The sequence below is a fragment of the Myodes glareolus genome, chromosome X (genome assembly GCF_982192425.1).
Source record: "Myodes glareolus chromosome X, mMyoGla1.1, whole genome shotgun sequence".
Lineage (NCBI taxonomy): Eukaryota > Metazoa > Chordata > Mammalia > Rodentia > Cricetidae > Myodes > Myodes glareolus.
In genome coordinates this window covers 17,370,702-17,383,787 of record NC_142053.1, presented here as the reverse complement: position 1 = coordinate 17,383,787, position 13,086 = coordinate 17,370,702, and positions in this window count along the sequence as shown.

Here is a 13,086-nt window from a genome sequence, read left to right as displayed (position 1 = left end):
CCAGGTGCTCTCCGCTTTAGGCAGTATTCTCATTATCTTGTGAATTACCTTACATGGAAGTCCATTTAGGTAACTTAGCAACGAAACACTTGTGGTGGAATTTCATAACAACCTGCTCCTAGTTACACCACTGACTCAGCATCGGTCAACTCAAATATTCATCATAATTACTCCAGGGAGAAGAGATGAAGAGATGGCGTTTTTGCTTAAAAAAAAAAAAGCTACTGTCAATCACCACCAGCACGGAAGGGAGATTCAGGCCTTCATTTAATCAGGCTCTTTCTTACCCACAGACGATGCTATTTCTCAGCCTTGCCAATGCTGGAGATGGGAAATCCATGAAGTTTCTCCCCGATATACCATCGACAGTTGCCCCAGGGATCTATAAACTTGCTTGTTCTTCCTTAAACAGCCCCTTTGAGTGTTTTAGTACTTATTGCCAACCCGGTAGTTGAAAAGAGTCTTGTTTTCCTAGCTGGGCATTACAGCAGGTATCAAAGATATTTTTAACCCTGGGTTTTTTGGTAGCATCAGAAATGGTGGCTGGATTGCTTGTGTCTTTTACGTTCTCACCAGGAGTATATATGGAAGAAATAGGAAGACAGCCTTCCATGATTTCCTTCTGATTTCTCCATGCGTTCTAGATCTCCAAAATATAAGTGGAAGGATTTGGCAGCAAATCGCTAGATTAAAAGTAGATATGAAAAAAGAACAAAGTTGGGAAAGTTACAAAATAACAGTGACCACATAAAACACCCACATTTCTGAATGTACCACCCCATGGTACATTCACTCCAGACCCTGGAGTCTCAACGTCTCTTCTTCTAGGATGCTCTGGCTGTCTGGCACATGAGTCTGAAGAGCTTCTCTATGGGAAAGCCGTGCTCCAGGATCAGTCTACCCCTTCGGCTCTGTGACTGAACTGAACCTAATTGCTTTCTCAAAGCCCCTACCTTCATTTGAACAATTTACTTCAGGGAAGTACTCCCCACCCCAGGCAGTACGAATTGACACTCCGTTTTGATGGGGTGGGGTTCTTGAGGGCGTCTTAACCTACCACCCCAGAAAAATTCAATTTTATCTTTACATTTCAAGTCACTGTTGAATTCTATAGCTTACAATATCACTGCATATCTTGATTTAAAAATAAAAACAATTTCTTATTGAAATTAGGAAGTAGCATTTTATGAAGTCACTCCATGTTTGTCAGTGGCTCCAAGGACTTTTGGCTGGGTTCAAATTGGGCTGTTTTTCTATTGACTTTAAAAGTATTAGCCCCATTTGCGGTTGAAATAAAGTGTATTTGCAGGGCAGACTTCAATATCATTCCGTAGTGTTTTTTTTTTTCTTCAGATGTTTGTATCTTGATTCCACAGAGGATAGTGATTATGTTTTCTATTCATTTCCTTCTTTGAGGGACATTCTGTTAGCTACAGGAATGGCAGGAGACTCGCATAGTTGAAACATACCTAGAATGGATTAGTTAACCATCAAAGGCCAGTGTGTGCTCAGGAGGGGGTTAGATCTGTGCTCATCCGCAGCGCCTCTTCTGCTGTCTCAGAGGAAGTGCATAGTTTGCCTTTAGTTGACTATTTTTCTCATTCTGTCTTCATTCATGGGGTAGGCGATAGAGTCCTGGAGATACGATTCCTAGGCGGGTTAAGGAAATTGAGGTAGAGGATTTGTCCCAGGAAATCACTGATAAGTAGCTTGCTTTTCTGATACACATTATCTTTCGGTGAGGGGATGTTGTATAGGGGTGAAAATTCCTTTCTGATCTCTAGCGTTGCTTCTAGCAAAGGCTAGCTAGGAGATTTGTTACAAGGGCCCTGGTCTCTGTGGACCTTAGTTTCATCTATAAAGCGGAGGAGATAATACTACTTATTTTGTAAGGTGGTTGTAACGACTAAAGGAGATAATGTTTGTAAAATGCCAGCAAGGCTGGCGCATAATAGGTAAAATATAAACACTCGTTAACTTGGGGCTGTGGTATTTCTCAGGGGTTGGAGCACTTGATTTGCCGGCATGCTGGAAGCCCTGAGTTTTTGATCCGGTGGCACAGAGAGACAGAAAGAGCCAGAGAGCCAGAGATATTGACTCATTAACCTTTTTCTCCATGCTGCAGGGAAAACATCTTTAAAGAAAGAAATGAAAGTTATCAAGATTCAATTGCAAAGTTTGTTTTGGTAGGACAATTATAGCAGCTGAGATTCTCTGGAACTGGAAAAGTCATTAGAGATCAGCTCCTTTAATTAACTTGTGTTACAGAGAAGGAAACAGGCCCAGAGAGGGTGATGACATGCCCAAGGCCTCAAGGTGACACAGAAACCCCAGTAAGGACACTCATAATTAAGACAGGAACATGTCTTTTAAGCAACCTTTGTTTTTACAAAAACGTGCTTATATGATAATGACTATAAATCAATTATATTAAGATGATACCAGAGTAAAATTACACAGGTGGGAATCCTTTAAAATTAAAAGGCAATTTACATTTTAAAGACACCAAGACACACAGATTATCAACAAAATATTAGCATATATAGCCATTAAAATGTAAATCACATTGCTAATCTCTCTCACACTGGAAAAAAATAAATGGGTTATCAAAATATTTGGGGGGCTGTTAAATGAAATTTCACTTAAATTGCATCTAGACCTTTTCTCCCCCTTACCCAAGATTGCTTTGGTCTGTCTACCATAAGAACAGAAATAATCTTAATACATAGATAAGTGCTCATCTTCCTAACACTACAAAAGAAACATTTGTTCTTCCAGATAACTCTTAAGCAAACTGCTGTCAAAACAATTAGTGTTATTTTTCTATTATCTCGCTATTTGAGAGTAAATAACCATTCATGAATATGTTAATTATCTTGTAGGTGGGGAAGATAAGGAAAGCTCCGGGTCCCCAGAAGCCAGGAAAGATCATCAATTGCATACAAAAGCTGGAGAAAGAAAGGGTCCTGGGCTGGATCAGGAGTGGCCACACTTTACCTTAGCTAGGCAGAAATCAGTTCAGCTTGACTAAGTGAAAAGAAACAGAAAGAAAGGACCACATTTTGTTAGAACTGACCACGGATAAACCTTCATTTGTGTCCTGTGGCTGCGGAGAGGCTCTCACAGCTAACCAAGCACTGGAGAGTTTTATTGACAACAAAGCTCTTTGATTTGGCCCACTTTACAAAACATGGCGTTTTCAAATGGCCATTTGTAAAGAATTTGAGGAGTGAGTACAAGCTGCTGTCACCTAACGGAGCTAGTTTATCTCCGACACACTGGGCAGGGCTGTGCTTAGTACAACCAACCGCTCTTTAAATAAGCGGACATTAAGCTCCGTCTACCTTTCGTAGTCACACTCAAGTTTGGGAAGCTTTTGAAATCTCCAGCGCGGGATTCCTAACCATCCAGAGTGGTTAAATGTTGTGCTGAAAGGGAACACATTTGGCAGGGGGCGGAGGTGGGGGCAGGGAGAACACACTGAAAGTGCTTTCTCTTCCTGTTTCGAAGGCGCAAGATGTATTTTTCCATATTCAATATTTTGAAAAAGTTCAACACGGCATTGTGTCAGATAATTAAAATGTAAATTTCACTATCTATGCTTTTGCTTTGTGGTGTTTTTTTTTTTAATACATTTAAGTCAGTTGTCTTTTAAAACATGTGGTCAGCTGTTGTATTCACATATGGTCAAATGATCAAAGTCTGAACTCCTCTCTAATTGTCCCCCCGCTGCTCGTCTGCTCTGTCCGTGATCAAGGCCTCAGCAGGTGATGAGAAAGGCATGAGAACAGGCTGGAAGGAGAATGAGGCACCGAGAGGCCCGAGCAGAAAGAAATAAAGACTTCCAGTACATCACCCTGACAGTAAAGAGTGGAGGAAAAGTGACGTCTGGCTACGAGCGCTTATATATTTTTTTGTTCCCTAATCTGCATACATTTTTCCCTAGCGAAATGCAAATGGAGCCAGGCTGCTCTCAGAGACGGAGCCCCCCACTTCAGCCTGCCGCAGTTGCAGGCGCAGCCGAGGGGTTGCATTTGTTTACTTGCGTCGGGAGAAGCTGCTAAGTCCCACAGGTTATAGTATTTCACATGTTTGTGGAAATCATTGCAATTCTTTTCACTTCTGCTTGTCATTGTTTGCCCAGAGTTCACTTTGCCAGATGGCGCTTTATTGTCACTAGTGGTTACACCTCGCTATTGGATCAGTTCAAGACCAAATGGTGTGAAGAGCTTTCATACTTAGAGGATTTAGCCAAACATCCATTCTGTGCCTTTCAGGCCGCTGGAGCACTAATTCATAAGCGAGCCGGCCGACCTGGGAATGGAGGGAGGGGAAAAGCACCCAGGTCTTTTTCTACCCGAAATTATGAATTTGCCTCCTATTTACTGGCCAAATGGGAAGGCCCGATAATTAACCAGGGGTGTCTTGCACGAACATAAATAAGACGCTAGCGAAAGAGTGGGGCCGTGGCTCTGAAAGGGGGGTGTGCCACGCCACAAAAACAGAAGCCATTCTTTTCTGGAACATCTTCATTCAGTAGTGTGTGTTCTTTCATTGTTGAGATTGTTGGTATTTTTCTATCAAAGTTGCTGGACCTGAAAATGCTTTCGAACGTGGATTTCTTTTAAATGTGAACATGTCTGTCAACGTCGGGAAGATCTTAAACACGATGTCTAAGATTTGGAGGTTCCGTTTGTCTCATGTGCTTGATAATAAAGGTCCCGGGGGGTGGGTTCGGAAAGATTCTGAGGGAGGGGGTGCACTTTTATGCTTTAGGAATAACTGCGGGAACCCGAGCTGAGCAGCCGGGTGCAGTTTGTTAACGCCTCTGCGGCACTTGCCTCGAAGCAAATCGATGAAAATCTCTTAGTTGCTACCCTGCGTTCTGGAACTTGTCTCGCTTTCTGCATCAAATCTGAATTAGGGACTACAAAGCCGGGGCCCCGGAATCAAAGAGAGGGGCAGCAGGGAAAGGGTTAAGGAAACAGTGACTCAATTGCTCTACCCCAGTTGGTTTCTTATTAAATATGGAGCCCTTAGTTGTCGCAGTTTTCTTTTTCCTTGGGAGGGGGGAGTATAGCTTTACCTCAACTATTCAAAGTGGTGTTGAAAGGACAAAGAAAAGCAGCTATGTGAAGAGGGAGGGTCTTTGGCGGAAGGCAGGTGCTAAGGGATTTGGAGGTTATTATAGAAAAAAAAAATCCCTGAAGCCCTTGGTGCAGTGCCTTGCTGTAGTAAGAAAGGCAAACAGGATAATGGATTGTATCAACAGAGGAGCAAACCCAAATCAAAAGGCGTGCTCTTGTTACTGTACGGCCTGATATTGTCCTACAAAGAGCTGGTTGGTGTTAATCAAACACCGCACGGCCGCCTAATCACCTTGTCCTCAGAAAGCCCATTGTCATCCTGGACAAGGGGCAGTTCACAGAGCGCCGGGGAGGATGCAGGTTTTCTCCTTCATATATATAGTACATTGGGGGTACAATGCAAAATTATGTAATAATCATATCCCCAGGGGCCTGCGCTAAACAGAGGGAAGCCACAGCAGTGGGGATCGCAGCGCTGCTTAGGAAAAGTAAGCACAGCTGGGAGGAACAAAGCGCCAACTGGAGGTCCACTGTTTTTTCCTCACCACGTTTCTGGACTTCGGCTCTTTGCTATGCTAAGTGGGCTACTGAGTAATTGGACCTACCCCTACGGAGGGGAGGAGACTGAGAAAGCGGGAAGGACAGAGTGCGAGAACCGGAACTGTTGATCTGAGTAGGGATTATGGTGGGGGTGGGGAGGAGGTAGGGGTTAAGAGATTTGGCTTTCTCTCAGTTTCTGGAAGCAAAACAATGAGTTAGGCAGAGAGCACTGGTTTTAACATTAACCCGGATGTTTTTGCGTTCTTCCTGTGGATGTCGGAGGAAACCGGGTAAATAATAAATGTCTAGCGTTACTTGTTTGGGCTTCTGTTTCCTCATCTGAAAAATGCAGACGAGGCTATGATCCATTTGGAATCGAAATTCCCTTCCGGGAACTCCAACTCTTTGGAAGTCTACATCCTCCTGCTGTCTTGATGTCATCTGTAAGGGAGACAGGAAGAAACAGTGTTTAGGAGTGGGAGGTGTGTGTAGTAAGCAGAACAGCTTTATTGAAGAGGCTCCAATAGACTTTAATCAATTCCCCTATAGAATTCGAGGGACAAGCTGAAATTGCTTGCCTGATCCACACGGTGTTCCTTTCTAGCAGGCCCGTGCAGAGTGGCTGACTGACAGAGTTTTTCCTTTAGCCACTGGCTGAAGAAAAGCCAACTAACGAGTCAGATGTTCAGAGCTGTTTTAGAGTCTGCCCCTCACTGTTCTGTCTCCTTCAGACATTCTTGTCCGTTTGGTCAGTGTGGCTGAAGCCAATCAAATTCTTTCATCGGCTCACCATTGGCTATTGAGTGATATATTGGCACCAGTTAAAATTTGACCTTCTTAGTGACCCTCTTGCGAACATTAATCGCGCAGAACCTTTTTCTTCTTCAACCACAGTGTCTTCTTGAAAAGACCACTCCCTAAGAGCCGAGCTTTTTCTTTTCTAAAACTGCGAAAATTATTTTGTTTTTAAAGAAGATTTATTTATTCTGTTTTTCACATCATGTATCTTGATCCCATTCCTTTGAATCTGCCCTCTACCCCTCCACTCCCCCCCCCCAACAAAGCAAGATTCAAGAGAAAAAAAAAGTGGAGAAAATAAAATGAGAAAAATAGAACAGGGGAAAGAATTATGTCATGGAAGCTGCAGTGTCACCCAACAAATGACTCCTTATACCCATTTGTCCATCCATCTCTACCAGAAGGTGCTCATTGCAAAGAGTCTCAGGCCTAACTGGAGGTCCCTGGTCTCCGCTTACACGTTGGATGCTGGGCTCCCACTAGGACTTTTCCTGGACATCCCGCTGGTGGCCTAGGCTGTGGAGGTCCCAGAGCTTTGGGTCTGCGGGCCAGGTGCCTTCATGGGAAGAGCAGAGGTTTCTAAAGTGATCCAAGTTTACTCCAAAGTTTATCTTCCGGAGGAATGCAAGGATTGCTGGAGAAAAGCATCCCACAGTGCCAACAGAAGCTCCGGGAAGAGATTGTTTTCCACAGTGACTTTGCTACAAGATCCCTAAAGAGAACCTTTTTGAACTTCTATGAGATACTTATCTATCATCAAAAACAAAGCAAAACCAAACCCAACAAAACACAGCTCAATTGGCAGAAAACAGAAAGATGTACAAGCAGAGTTTTAAGCTGCAATGGATTTTGTTTAAAAACTTTGATTCCATGAGAAAGGAAAGTAAATTTTCAAATATAAATACCAATACCAAGGTAAGCAGCAATGGTCACCTGACTTTCAATCTGGCTGATGACTAACAATAGAATCCCTTTGTTTAAGAAGAAATCCCATGAACAACTGTTCCTTATAGAGCCAAGAGCCAGTTTTATACAATATTGTACACTCTCTTTAAAAGCCACCAGTTTATGGTGTCGTGTGCCTTTGGGAGTATTAGGAAGAAACTCACCCCTACTACGTGAATGTCTAGAAGGGCACATTTTATTTTTAGTGAACTATAGGAATTGCAAAACCCAAAGGGCCAGTGGGAATTGTCTTTGAAATTCCCGTCACCAATGCAGCTAACTAATGTAGCTAACCGGGGAGAAATGATTTCTATTTTATTTTACTCACATTCTCTCCCTTTTCCCATTTCTGTTTGAGACACGGTCTTGCTATGTAACCCAAACAATCCCTGAGCTCATTGTGTAGCCCAGGCTGGTCTGGAACTCAGTGATCCTCTTGCCTCAGCTGAGATCGGAAGCAGGTGTCCCTTTCACTAACGTACTAACGCTAACATGGAGGGGGCGGTGTAAGCATGTGAGGGAGAAGACATTGGATGTCTTTCTCTGCCGGTCCCCATTATCACACTGAGATAGCCTCTCCCACTAAACCAAAACCTTGTGGTTACAGTAGTTCCAGGCACATGCAGCCAGGTCTGACTTTTTCTGTGTCTATTGGGCATTTGAATTCAGGGCCCCATGCTTGCAGAGGAAGTACTCTCACCCACCGAGCCACACCCACAGTCCCTAAGAATACTACTTTGCTTTTAGGAAGGGCACGGTCGTCGATTTGGAAATCTCAAGACTGACTGCCACATCTGTGCTGTGTGTGCGCTCATGTTCCAGCACAGGCGATCTGGGGCAGCTTCGGTCCCCTGGACTTGGGAGGTAATGAAGATTTTTTTTCCTAGAAATTTTCTTTTTATGCTTTGCTTGTGAAGAGAAATAAAGGAACAAATACTAAGCTTGGAGCCAGGTAGATTTGAGACTACATTCCAGCTTCCCTGCTTTGTAGCCGTGTGGCCTTGGTCAAGTCCCTTAGCGACTCAAAGCTTCATTTCTCAAGACAAACAATTGGCGTGTCCTCCTCCTTTCAGAGTCTGTGGAAGAAATTGGTCATGATCTCGTCTTGGCAGTTAAAGCAACAGCCAGACATAAAATGCTAGGTGCAGAATACAGAACTTCCTTTTTGGTTCTATTTTTTGCCTTCTGAGTTAAGAAAAGATGTGGAAATAACCCTGCAGGGTGGGGATGCTGCATAGTCGGTAGAGCGCTTGACCAGAATGCAGGGAAACCCAGGTTTTATGGTCTTCAGCACTGCAGAAACCAGGCCCTGTGATCCACGTGTGTCTGTAATCCTGCACGTGGGATGTGGAGGCAGGACAGAAGTTCAAGGTCATCCTTGACTACGTAGCAAATTTGAAAAGGAATGGCAATTAAAAAAAATGAATATGTTGATGTGTCTATAGCATTTCTAATGGTGGTCCCACTTCTCTCACGGTAAGAATAACGCTGTGAGGAGGGCCAGCACAGGACGGGTCCCAGGTGGCCATGGAGAGGACACACAAGTGGCGCGGGAGAGTCCCTGTGTCTGCGGGAAAGGGTTCTTTCGTCAGGACACTATAAAATGTGCTGGTCCATTCAATGCTTTCTTTCTTCAGCTCCGGAAAGTCTGATGCTGAAAGGGAAAGGGCTTCCACACGGCAGGATATCCAGAAAGTCGGAGACCGAGCCACCTCAACGACTGGGTCAGCTCGTGGCTGCTTTCACAGTACTTGGCATTATGTGATTGGGAAACTCCAGCAGTCTTTCCTAATACCTGCATTGGGAATAGAGAAAGGGTCTGTGTAATCCTGCAAAAGCGCTTTGCGGAGACATGATTTATTTGTGTTCGGACTTACACATTGAAGTAGTTGTGAGGCTCTTGCTCTTGTTCTTTCTTGTTCCAGTTTGCCTCTCATAACAGTATGTCGTTTCCAGGATGGAACTGATGACACCACTCACCAGCCACATGATGAGATTATAGCGTAGGAATGTGCTATTCGATTAACATGATAATGGTTTCAGAGCTTGGGTTGTTCAGAACAAAGGCACTTGATAAATTCAAACTGTTATTGTTCTGGTATTATCTAGATAGACATTTTACTAAATATTCCCATTTTCAGGATTCATCTTCAGATGCCTGCAAATATTCACTTGCATTTACTGAATGATGCTTTGATATAAGCCTGGGAAAACAATGGGGTAGCCTAGGATGTGTCTGACCCAACTCGGTATCTTCAGCTAACTGGAAGTAGTTGCAAATCTTTGTACTATGGCATCAAAATGAAACTCAGAGTATTTGGAGACGTACCTTTCATGGGAGAGAGTCTTTATTGGGCTTCCCACTTTTATCTTCAAATGAAATGCATTCCTTTGGACAGTGTGTGTTTGTTCATCTCATCCAGGATCAATGCAGCAGCAGTCGGACCCGCCAGACATTCTACATGAGAACATAATGAGTTTCCAGATTGCCTCGTTTTCCGAAGCGTCCGAGTTTTTAGGTCACCTCCACTTCTTACAGTTCCACACCTTTAATTCAAGGTCAGCAAAGACGACGAGGAAAGCGGGGAGTACGGAGGAAACCGACCCTGCCCAAAGGTGCCACTCACGAAAGTGGGATGCTGGAGACTGGAAGCAACAACTCAGAAGATGCTCACCGAGGAGTCTGGAAAAGCAGCAGGGAAGCGAGCGCTAGCTCAGCTTCATCAGGTGCCAGGTGCTGAGCCTGGTCCATTCGGAAATACTATCCCCATGACAATGCTATGAAGTCAGGGTTGTTTGTTTTCACACTCGAGAAAACTTATATTCTCGTTGTGTGACCTGCAACAGTCTGTTGACTGACTCATAATGTTTAATTCTTTTGGTGTGTGCAGCGATGGGGAGTGACCCCGCGTGCTTGTATTTGCTAAATAGACTAAGACAAAATTTGAACTAAATCCTATTTTTGCTTTCCTTTTGTGGGTAGCATCTCACCAGGTAGCCCAGGATAGCCTTAAACACAGGATCCTTTTTCTCAGTCTCTTGAGTGCTGGGATTACAGGCCTATCTGTCTAGCAACAGATTTCTGCATGCATGTATTTGTTTGAGAGAAGACATCATGTTTTCCAGGATGACTTTGAACTCTGAACTCCTAATCCTCCTGCTTCCACCTGGAGCGCTGGGACTGCAGGCAGGCATCAAGCCTAGTGCATGGAGCACTGGAGATCGAGTCCAGTGCCGTGCATGCTGGGCAGGCGCCCTAATAACTGACCTACATTCCCAGCCTAGGTTTTACAACAGTCTTCTCTGCCCAGCTTTTCTTCGTTTGCTGCAGTCTCATCGACAATTTGCTGCTTACGAGTGGGACTATATCCTCATCGTTGCGGTACCATTTACATGTTTTGATTTCCAAACACAAATGTCCAGTCTGTGAAGGGGGAGGGGAGAACACTGCTACAGTCGGAATAGGACACACGATAGGAGGAAAGAGAGGGATCTAGGGGCTTGTTTGTGACCAGGATTTAAAGTCTAGCCTTTGTTTAACCTTATCGTTTCTAGCTGTGCACACTTAGCTAAGGATCTTAACCTCCTTCAGCCGCTGCTTCCTTAGCAGGAAAACAGGCATACAATAGCACTCACGGGGCCATCAAGATAGCTCATTGGGTAAAGGGGCCTGCTACAAAGCCTAATCAATGATCGGAGTTGAGTCCCAGGCCCCACATGGTCAAAGGGGATGAGCCAACTCTCACAAGTTGCCCTTTGATGTACACAGGCATGTGCCGCCTCCCAGTTGCACACAAAATAAAAGTTAAAAAAAGTAATAAAAATGTAAAATGGTACTCATCTTATGGGGTGATTGTGAACTTCACTGATAATGCCAGAAATGTCTCCAGTCTCTGGCCTGGCACTCAGGAAACATTCTTTGTGGTTGCTTTTATCTCCGGAGGACTCTATGTTCTGAGGTACCAGTGGATGTTCCCAGGCAGAAGTACAGATTAGCAACTGGGAAGACAGCCTGACAGGATTAGCTCATTTGAGTCAGGGCATGCATATAACTAAAGGGATAAAAGGCATCCAAAGCCAGGCACTCCAAACTCCCCTTCCGAAGAGCCTTGGAGTTTCCTGACATGGACTAAAAGGATCCATGCTCACTGTGAAGAATGGAAGCCTGTTTAGTTTGAGGATGGCAGGGTTAAAAAAAGTTTAAATTATAGGAGGAGAGGGTGATGCAGGCCTGTAATCCCAGTGTTTGGGCAATAGGCACAGGAGACTCAGGAGTTCAATGTCATTTTCAGCAACATAGCAAGTTCAAGGCTAACCAGGGATATACAAGACCTTGTCTTAAAATGTTCTTTAAATTGTACTTTTCCATAAATATTATAATATTAACCATTTGGTATTTGCTACTGTTCCTTCATTTATCCAACTCACAGATACTGTTTTTTATGTTTTGTTTTCCTTTCTTTCTTTTTTATTATTACTTAAAAAAAAATACCAATCCTTCCCCTCCTCCCAGTCCCCTCCCTCTCCCTCCATAGACCCTCCCCCCACCCCTCCAGTCCTAAGGCAGTGCCATGCACCCCACCCTGTGGAAAGTCCAAGGCCCTCCCTACTATGTTTAAGTTGAGCAAGGTTTACATTCAAAGAGAATAGGATCCCATGAAGCCGGTATGTGCAGTAGAGATACATCCCAGTGTCACTATCAGTGGCCCCTCAGTCTGCCCCAGCTGTTAACCCCCTTCAGGGGGGCTTGGTTGTTCCCATGCCCATTCACTCCTAGTCCGGTTGGAGTTGGTGAGCTACCATTAGCTCAAGCAAACTGTCTCAGTGGATGACCCCCTCATGGTCTTGAATTCCTTGCTCATACTCTCATTCCTTCCACTCATCAACTGGATCTTGGGAGCTCAGTCCAGTGCTCTGACGTGGGTCTCTGCCTCTGTTCCCACCTATTGTTGGACAAAGGTTCTATGGTGATATTTAAGATAATCATCAGTCTGACTACAGGGTAAGGTCAGTTCAGATACCCTCTCCTCTACTGCTTAGGGTCTTAGCTGAGGTTATCCCGCAGATACTGTTTTATCTGTACCATTTATCTGTATCACGTGGCGGGGGCAGGAGGACAACAGACAAAAACAATAAACACATCCCTGATCTTGTGGGACTTACATTCTAGTGGGAGAAAAAGATGATAGATATGGTTAATTTATAACACACACTATAAGTCAATGATGAAGACTAGGGAGGTAATGCAGTGAGCCAACGGTCACAGGGATTAAGCACGTTTTAGAACGTTTGATGGGAAGGCACTGTTGAGTGGGTGATATTTCATCTGAACAAATGGAGAAGTTGGGTGATCCCACATGGAGAAGATAACAAGGGCAAAGGCCCCGAGGAGGAAATGTTTAAGACTGTTCCAAGAAGTTAAAGGATTCCAGTGTCAAGAAGGATGAGGGAATGGGAGAGTGGAGATAGAGCAGGGAGCGGGGTGGGGTGGGGGAAGATGAGACAAGGCCTTCTATCCATGTTGGATAGTATGAACAAGAAATCAGCAAGTAAGGGTGACAGAAGATCTACAACTGTTAAGAGATGACTTCTTGTATTTTGAAATGATTTGTTTATTTTTATGTTATGTGCACTGGTGTTTTGCCTGCATCCATGTCTGTGTGAGGGTGTGGACTCCCCGGAACTGGAGTTACAGACAGTTATGAGCTGCCATGTG